We start from the raw sequence: 10,442 nt of genomic DNA, 5'->3' as shown, positions 1-10,442 counted from the left end.
GTCTTAGGTTGATACCACTGCAATTGAATCATACCCATCACTGACCACCGGTCCAGCATACAGCCATACTTGTGGATAGGTCTATGCACCAGTGGGGGGGTGAGGTTCTTTGCCTCACCTCTGTTGGCCCCCAAATTTGGCCTTGGTGCCAGTGGGGGAGTGAGGTTAATGTGGCTTAAGGACCGTGCCTGGTAGGTTGTCCAATTCAACATATGGTTCTTACCCGTCATCGGAAAACTGACCTTTAGGCGTCAGCCTCCTGTCTTAGGTTGATACCACTGCAATTGGATCATACCCGTCACTGACTACCGGTCCAGCATATAGCCATTGGCCCCCAAATTTTAGACGATCACTAGCAGAAGGGAGGAGGATACAGAAATGCCACAACACCAAGCCAATAGACGGCTCCTTGGGAAAAATTGCATCACTGGTGACACCATCAGCAAAGATATGTCAGCACTACCACAATTAACATGGGGTGCGCTGGCAAGGAAATAAAAATTGCATCACTAGTGACACCATCAGCAAAGATATGCCAGCATTACCACAATTCGCTGCACCAAACGATAGTTACGTAGTCCAGGCAAGTTCTGCAAGCAGTTCAAAGCAGAGGAATCTATCAATATGTCCATTTCCTCCCAAAATCCGTTTCCTCCCAAAGTAAGTTGACTCCTTGATTGAGCATTACTTGTGGAGTTATATTCATTGATGCATCAGTTTATACAGTTTACTGTGATAGCTATCATAGAAGCTGTAGTTTGGTTTTATCTTTGTCTTCACCGGCACTGGGATGAAGATAGGAATTCTGGCAATGATGCTAAAAAGACATTATCCTGAAAAGAATTATTAAATATAATGAAAAGGAAAGGTGAAAGTAAACAAACAGATCTGTTAACCTACTTTAAAAACAATCCTTAACAGCTTTTTACCTAATTTAAATTAGTAAACAAACAGATCTGCTAACCACCTTTAAAAACAGTCCTTAACAGCTGCTTACCTAATTTAAATTAAACCATTTAAATCATGTGAATAAAAAAAAAATAATAATTCAGATCCATTTTTTCATGAGCGCTCCTCATATAAGAAATATGGACATACGCACATACAGACATACAACACAAAACACAAGAGTGTACACAAACGTACAACACATAAGAAAATAGTAAAGGCCTTGTAGCTTTACCTAGGTGAAATCTCCATTGCAATGTTTAAAAACTCCACCGTCAAAAAATAAAACTGATCAGAAAAACATTAACCTAGGTTTGTATGAGCTCAAAAAATAAAAATAGAACCTTATGATGTGGAAAAATGCAATAATAAAATAGCTATTGAAAAAAGCATCCTGGTTAATCACTGTCGCAGATGTAAGAATGGCCAAGCTGGAGTTCTGGATATCAGCTGTTATGGATTTGAGTCAAATCATCTTCTTTTCGATCTGTAGAGACTGTTTTAGTTAATCTCTCTGGAATCCAAAAGGGCTGCTGTTCTCCCTGTGGAAAAACACAAACAGACCCCCGACTCCAGACAATCACTGGGTCAGGACCTTTCCATTGTCCTGTTAGAATATCTTTCCAAAGTACTTTAGGCTTATGTACATTTTTTGGATACATATGTCTTTCTGCAGCACTAAGTCCTGATGAATCCAAATTTAAAAAGTTTAGAGTAAAAAGCGTTATTTTAAGTTTATCTTTGGGGGATATATACCCCTTTCCAATTCCCTCTTTTTGCTTTAATAAGTATGTTTTAATAGTTTGATGAGCTCTTTCAACTATGCCTTGTCCCTGTGGATTGTATGGGATTCCTGTTATATGAGTAATACCAAATGATGAGCAAAATTGTTTAAAAGAGGTAGAGGTATAGCCAGGACCATTATCGGTTTTTAACTGTTTAGGAACGCCCACAGTGGCAAAATTTTGTAAGCAATGAGCTATAACATCTTTAGTTTTTTTCTCCGGCATGAAGGGAGCCCATCAGAAATCCGGAAGAAGTATCAACTGTAACATGTAAATATTTTAATTTTCCAAATTCTGGCAAGTGTGTGACGTCCATCTGCCAAATATGGTTAGGTATCAGTCCTCTAGGATTGACTCCAAGATTAACTTGTGGTAAAAATGTCACACAATTTTGACATTGTTTTATTATATGTCTGGCTTGTTCCTTAGTTATTTTAAAATGCTTTTGTAAAGTATTAGCATTAACATGAAACCTTTTATGAAAATTTGTAGCTTCTTCAAATGTAGAGAAAATATGTATGTCATGTGTAGTTTTATCTGCTAAATCATTGCCTAAACTAAGGGCTCCAGGCAATCCTGTATGTGCCCTAATATGTCCTATGAAGAATGGATCTTTTCTGTCCCAGATTAGACTTTGTATAGTGGAAAACAAAGAGAAAACAGTAGAAGAAGGGGAAATCCTACCAGCATCTTCAAGAGATACTATAGCATTAACTACATACTGACTATCAGAAAATAAATTAAATACAGAATCTTTAAACATCACAAAAGCTTGTAAAACTGCATTAAGCTCTACCTTTTGAGCTGATTGTTTGGGTACTAAAAATGTAAAAGTTTGATCAGGGGTAACTACTGCTGCTGTACCATTATTTGACCCATCAGTGAAAATATTTGGAGCATTCATGATAGGTGTTTTTCTTGTCATTTTAGGAAAAACTACAGGATGCTTAGACCAAAAAGACAACAAAGGATTAGATGGTAAATGATTATCAAATGAAACATTAGATTTACACATGATTATTGCCCAAGCATTTAACTCATTAGCTAACTCATCAATTTGATCCATAGTATATGGAGTAATAATTTTATTGGGAGAAATTCCAAACACTCCCTTCGCTGCTTTTATTCCTTTGAGTATTAATTGTCCTACAGCCTCAGGATACCTAGTAAGAATAGTGTTAGGAGAATAAGATAAATGTATCTATAATAATGGACCTTCTTGCCAAAATACTCCTGTAGGAATATTTTTTGTTGGTAGTGCAATAAATAATAAAGGCAAACTTATATCAATTCTATCCAAATGCATATTTTCCATATATGTTTCAATAATTTTTAATGCCTTTCTTGCTTTAGGAGTTAACATGCGGGGTGAATTTGGATCTGATGGACCTTTTAGAATATCAAATAAAGGTCCCAACTCTCCTGTTGGTATACCTAGATAAGGCCTTATCCAATTTATGTCTCCCAATAACTTTTGAAAGTCGTTAAGTGATTTGAGTTGATCTACTCGTATTTGAATTTTTGGTGGACGGACCATGGTTGAGGATAATAGAACTCCTAAATAATTAATTGGAAAATTTAATTGTACTTTATCTATTGCTATCTCTAGATTATAATTTTTTAATAAGTTTGTAAGTGTGGCATAACATTCCAGCAATATGTTTTTATCTTTATGTGCCAATAATACATCATCCATATAGTGAAATATTTGTAGTTCAGGATTTTGATTTCTAAGTGGCTGGATTGCTTTGTTAACATATATTTGGCACATAGTTGGACTGTTAGCCATCCCTTGAGGGAGTACTTTCCATTCATATCTCTGATCAGGACCTTCATGATTTAATGAAGGGATAGTAAATGCAAAACGTGGACTATCCTTGGGATGAATTGGAATTGAAAAAAAACAATCTTTAATATCTATAGCTAAAACATGCCAGGTTTTTGGCAAAGCAGACAATTGAGGAATCCCTGATTGAGCAGGTCCCATAATAACCATCTCATTATTAATGGCTCTTAAATCTTGCAATAATCTCCATTTACCAGATTTCTTTTTGATGACAAAAATGGGAGTATTATGAGGAGATATGGAAGGTTGTATATGTCCTTCCGCTAATTGTTGTTTGACCAGATCATGGGCTACTTGTGTCTTTTCTTTAGTCAGGGGCCACTGAGGAACCCACACTGGTCTTTCTGATTTCCAAGTAATTTTGATTGTCTCAGTGGCCCTTTCTGAAAATCCAACCCATGTCTGTCTGTTCCTTGATCTATTTGTACTGGTGCTGCTATACCTTGCCCTTGTTTTCCTAATCTTTTTTCTTTCCTAAAGCCTTGTCTATCCCTAGTAGTGGGCACATTAGGATTGATGTTATTTGTTAACGTCAAACCTAATTGATCTAGGACATCTCATCCCCATAAATTTATAGGAAGATGATCCAATACATATGGCTGTATAGTTCCTTCACATCCTTCAGGATCCTTCCAATCTAATATCATAGAACTTCTATGGGGATTAGTCGCCACTCCTAGGCCTCGAAGTGTTTGAGTGGCTTGTTGTAATGGCCAATGTTTTGGCCATTCTTGACGAGATATGATGCTAAGGTCAGCTCCTGTGTCCAGTAGCCCATTAAACTCATGACCTTGAATATTTAGTTTTAGCATTGGGCGAGAATCTAAATTTAAAGACAACATAGCCCAATCTACACCTGTGGAGCCTAATCCCCTGGAACCTCTTTCTACACTATGACTAGGAAATTTATTATGTAGGCTGGGTATTATTAACAACTGTGCTATTCTATCTCCAGGTGAAATTACTGATATACCTCTTGGAGAACTAGCTATAATTTTTATTTCACCTACATAATCGGGATCAATTACCCCAGGACTTATCATAAGTCCTTTTAATGTAGATGAACTACGTCCCAGTAATAAGCCTACTGTTCCTTGGGGAAGAGGTCCTTTTAATCCTGTGGGAATGATTTGAACTCCCATCTCTGGAGTTAATACTGCTCTGGCAGAGGCGCAGATGTCCAACCCTGCGCTCCCTCGGGTTTGTCTGATGAGGGATTTAATGGACAATGTGTCCTGGGCACTACCCTGATGGTGTTGCTGGGATCCTCCACTGCCCCGTAGATTTGTGGTTGTGGGCCCCGGAGCATTGGGCCCCCCTGTCCGTTTTTTGGCAATGGAGCCTGATGCCTTTCTCCACGATATCTTGGATAAATACCTGGTCTTTGTCCATTTTTTGATAAGGGAGTACCTTCTATGGTGGTTTGAGAACGGCATTCATTAGCCCAATGTCTCCCTCTATGGCATCGTGGGCAAATACCCGGTATTCTATTCCTTTGATACCTACTTTTGTTAAACCCTCCTCCTATGGGGCAATTCCTTTTAAAATGTCCTGTTTGTTCACAATCATAGCATGTTTTTGGCCTGGCATCTAAAGCCTGTTGTACTGCAGCTGCCAAGACTTGCCCTTGTTCATTAATATCTCTACATAATTTAATATATGTGTTTAAATCTTCATGTCTCCATGGTCTAATAACCTCTCTGCAGCAACGATTTGCTTGGTCATAAGCCAGTTGTTTTATTAATGGCATTGCTTGTTCTGTATCCCCAAAAATTTTGGCAGCCGTTTGAATTAGCCTATCTACAAAGTCAGCGTAAGGTTCATTAGCTCTCTGTATTACCTTAGATAGCTGACCTTGTAAATCTCCATGTCCTTGTAAAGTCTTCCATGCCCTAACTGCGTCTGCAGCAATTTGTGCATATATAGCAGGATCATATTCAATTTGTTGCCGTTGACCCTCATAAGGTCCTTTTCCTAACAACATATCTAGATTTCTTTGAGGGTAACCGGCTGCTGCATTTCGCCTAGCTGTCTCCGTGCAAAATTCCTCATTGGCAACCTTCCATAACAAATATTGTCCTCCATTTAGTACAGATTTACACATGCTAGCCCAATCTGCTGGCGTCATGTCCAAGTTAGTAATGGACTCAACCATGCTTACCGTGAAGGGAGCTTGGGGACCATAGGTTGTTACAGCCTCCTTTAACTGCTTCACTGTTTTAAAATCTAATGCACAGTGAATTCGCTGCCCTCCTGCCTGTTCAAGTACAGGGCATGCTAATCTTTGAGGTCCTGTCTCAGGATCCCATTTATCAACTACGGGGTTTGAGGGCCACTCAGCTGTCTCCATCGGTGGGGCTGTTGGTTGAATTACGCCCTCTTGTGATAAAACAGAGTTAGTAACAGCCTCCTGTTGTGGCCTTTTTCCTAACAACCCCTTTTCCTTTAAATTTTCTTCCTCTGTCTGACTAGCTCGAGAGACCATCTCTTTTGTTTGATCTAAAATGTCTTTCTCCATGGTCTGAACCTCTAACAATTTACTTAACATCTTTTTGGTTTGTTTTTTACTTATTTCTAATCTACTATAAAGATAACGCAACCCAATAAGATAGCACAAAACAAAGCCGAAACTGAATGAAACAAAAACGGAATAAAAAATCATTGTATCAATTTTCTCTTCCTCAGGGCCGACAAACTTCAAACCTTTAGTCAACCATTTTTTCCAGTTTGCCTGAGAAATTTCTAGGGATAGGCAGCTTGAAACAAAAACAAGATAAATCAAAACAATAACACATTGTTTTTTGAATTGGTCACCCATTCTTTCGCTCTTCCTCAGGGGCGAGCAATTTCACTTACCTCCAAGCTTTAGAAGTTCCCCGTACGAGCCGCCAAATGCCGCAGTCTGGTTGGGCACAAATGCCGCAGTCTGGCTGGGCACACAATCACGAGCCACCACACAGCTTGTAGATTCAAACAGCAACTCTTTATTCCCGAACTCACACCAGCCGTCTACAATCACGTTCTGGGGAAATCCACGTTCTCTGCCCAAATCCACGTTCTCTGCCCAAATTTACCTCCACTGGGCTTCTTTCTCCAAAATATATTGTCTGAATCCCGTGAGAACTCAAGGGGAACTCAGGCAGCAAGATACGCCCTATTCCCAGCAGGAATAATCTTAAACCTTAAACCTGGAACCTAAACTGGGAACGCCCTAAACACGATTATCTTAAAACCGGGAACACCCTAATCTGCCTTGGTCCTTGAGCAAGGTCACCTACATTCAATGTCGCTGCAACATGTCAGCAACATGGGGTACGCTGGCAAGGAAATTGTCATACCTACTTGGCTAATGGCTCCCAGCAATGGTTAAGATACACTACAATTGAAATCTCAAAAAGAAAGGTTCTACTTAAAATACATTAGCAAGAAGAAATAGGAATCCATATATGATAGGTATTCCACTTACTGCATGCTATTAACCAATTCCAGTGTCTCGAAATGTTTTGTTTTATCAGAGTTCTAATTTTAGATATTTTTTGATTAATTGGACTCTCTCTTGATACCTCGTTTATTCTCTTCCAGGTCCACTTTAATGCTCTATCTGAGGTGCCTCTTCAACAAATGGTGTTGGGAAAATTGGAAATCCATATATAGTAGATTAAAATTTAACCCTTATATCTCAGTCTGCACAAACTCAACTCAAAGTATATCAAGGACCTTGGCATTAGAACAGAGACTTTGCACATACTAGCAGAAAAAGTAGACCCAGCTCTCCATCATATAGGTTCAGGAACAAACTTCCCCAATGAGACTCCTAAAGCACAAGAAGTAGAATGAAGAATCAATAAATAGGATGATATCAAACTAAAAAGCTTTACACAGCAATGGAAAGAAACAATAACATGAAAGAGAGCATATAGAAGGGCAGAAAATCTTTACCACCTGCGCCTCAGATACAGCATTAATCTCCAGGATATACAAATAACTCAAAAAACTTAACACCAAGAAAACAAATCAATAAATCAATCAATCAAAAACAAACCCAATCGACAAATGGGCAAAGAAACTGAACAGGCAGTTCACAGAAAAAGAAATATGATCGGTCAACAAATATATGAAAAAATATTCCACATCTCTAACTATTAGAGAAATGCAAATTAAAAATACCAAGATTCCATCTCACTCCAGTCACAATTGCAATTATCAAGAATGCAAGCAACAATAAATGTTGGCAAGGATGTGAGGAAAAAGGGTCACACATACACTGCTGGTGGGACTGCAAATTGATGCAGCCAAAATGGAAAGCAGTATGGAGATTCCTTGGAAAACTTGGAATGGAACCACCATTTGACCCAGCTATCCCACTCCTCAGCTTATACCCAAAGGACTTAAAAACAGCATACCACAGTGACACAGCCACATCAGTGTTTATTACAGCACAATTTACAATAGCCAAATTGTGGAACTGACCTAGATGCCCTTCGATAGATGAATGGGTAAAGAAATATGATATGTCTGCACAATGGAATATTACTCAACCATAAAGAAGAATAAAATTATGGCATATGCAGGTAAATGGATGGAACTGGAGAATATAATGCTGAGTGAAATAAGCCAGTCCCCAAAAAACAAAGTTCAATTGTTCTCTCTGATATGTGGATGCTAATCCATCACAAGGGAGGGTAATGAGGGGATGTATAGAAATTCATTGGATTAGACAAATGGGAATGAAAGGAAGGGACAGGAGATGGGACTAGGAAAGACAGTAGAATGAATCAGATATAACTTTCCTATACTCATATATAGGAAAGTAAATCCATGACCAGTGTAAATGGTCATGTAAATCCACATCCTATTCAACCACAAGAATGGGATGAAAATTGTAAATCCACACGACCAGTGTAAATCCACATCCTATTCAACCACAAGAATGGGATGAAAATTGTAATAAGTTGCAACCCATGTATGTACAATATGTCAAAATACACCCTACTGTCATGTATACCTAAAACCCACAAATAAAAAATGCAAAAAAAAAAAACCCAAATTAATTGCTCTCTTTTCCCCTTAACAAAAACACATCATCATAACTTATAACTCTCCTTGTAAATACATGAAAATACATGTATTTTCCTTGTATACATGGTTGTTTCTCTTATAATATTAGTACTTTAAATTACAGATATAATTTTTAATCCTTAGTAACCATAATTTCCAGTGAAAATTAGGGAGTAATCACGAACTATCTTACTGGTGTTCTGAACATAGGATTAAACTACATCATTTATTTTCTTAATATACTCTGAAGAATTTTTTGCTGCATGCAGAATGAAACCACATTCCTAAGGAAAGCATTTATCCTTGTGTAAACTACTGCAAGTAAAGCTGTGCCTGACACTCCCGTGTCTTACCCGACTTGTCTTCAAGATCACCACACATGAGCTATACTAGTACTTAATTCTCTTCAGGTGTCCCATGCTATTTTTCAACCATGTCTTTGGCAGTAGGTGTTCCCTCTGCTTGAAGTGGCATTCTCCTAGATAGGTGCATGGTTCTTTCTCTCTAACCTAACTCAGAACTCAATTTAAATATCTCTTAGGTTTCTTATTTCCCTGATAGCACATGTAAAATATAACTCCCAGTAACTCTGTTTGGGAAGGCCTTAAATAGCTTATAAATATCAAACCATTTAAATATTCCACTTTTTCTTTCTTTCCTGTTTTTTTTATTTTTACATTATAATTATACATAATAAAGGGATTTTTCGTTATATATTTGTACATGCACATGATATAACAATTCACTTGGTTCAATATCATTTCCGTTTATCCTCTCCCTCCCCTTCTCCCTCCCTCTGGTCCCTTTTCTCTACTTAGTGGCCTCCCTTCTATTTTCATAAAATCTCCGCTATCTTTTCTTTTGCTTCTTCCTCTCTAGTTTACACATCTGAGACAAAACATATGGCCCTTGGCTGTCTGAGTTTGGCGTATTTCACCTAACATAATGTTCTTAAGTTCCATCCATTTTCCTAAAAATGACATAATTTATTTTTTATTTTTTTTGGATTGAATAAAACTCAATTTGGGATATATACCACATTTTCCTTATCCATTCATTCATTGATGGATATTTAGGTTGGTTCTACAGTTTGATTATTGTGAATTATGCTACTATAAACGTGGATATGCATTTATAACTATAGTATGAAGACGTTAATGCTTTAGGGTAAATACTAAGTGGTGGTATAGCTGGGTCATATGGTGGTGGTTCCATTCCTAGACATTTGAGGAAACTCCATACCAATTTCCATAGTGATCATACTAATTTACTATACAACCAACAATGTAAAAATGTTCCTTTTCCGATACGTTCTCACAAGCATTTATTATTGCTTGTATTCTTTCTGGCTGCCATTCTAACCAGAGATGAGAGCTCTGTCTGCCTTTGATTTGCAGTTCCCCGGATTGCTAAAAATGTTAACATTTTTTCATGTATTTGTTGGTCATTTGAACTATTTCTTTCTTTTGAGAAATGTCTGTTTCGTTCATTTTTGCCCATTTATTAATTGGGTTATTTGGTTTTCAGTGGGTGGTTGTGTTCAGATTTTTGAGTTCTTTATATATTCTGGATATTAATCCTCTGTCAGAAGAGTAGCTAGCAAAGATGTTCTCCCATTATGTACATTCTATCGTCACATTTGTGATTGCTTCTGTGGCCATGCAGAAGCTTTTTATTCGATGCCATCCCATTTATTAATTCTTGGTATTATTTCTTTTTGATATTTATTTTTTTAGTTGTAGGTGTACATAATATCTTTATTTAATTTTTATGTGGTGCTGAGGTTTGAACCCAGTGCCTCACGT

The sequence above is a fragment of the Marmota flaviventris genome, chromosome 6 (genome assembly GCF_047511675.1).
Source record: "Marmota flaviventris isolate mMarFla1 chromosome 6, mMarFla1.hap1, whole genome shotgun sequence".
NCBI classification, from domain to species: Eukaryota; Metazoa; Chordata; class Mammalia; order Rodentia; family Sciuridae; genus Marmota; species Marmota flaviventris.
Note: the sequence above shows the minus strand (reverse complement) of the source record.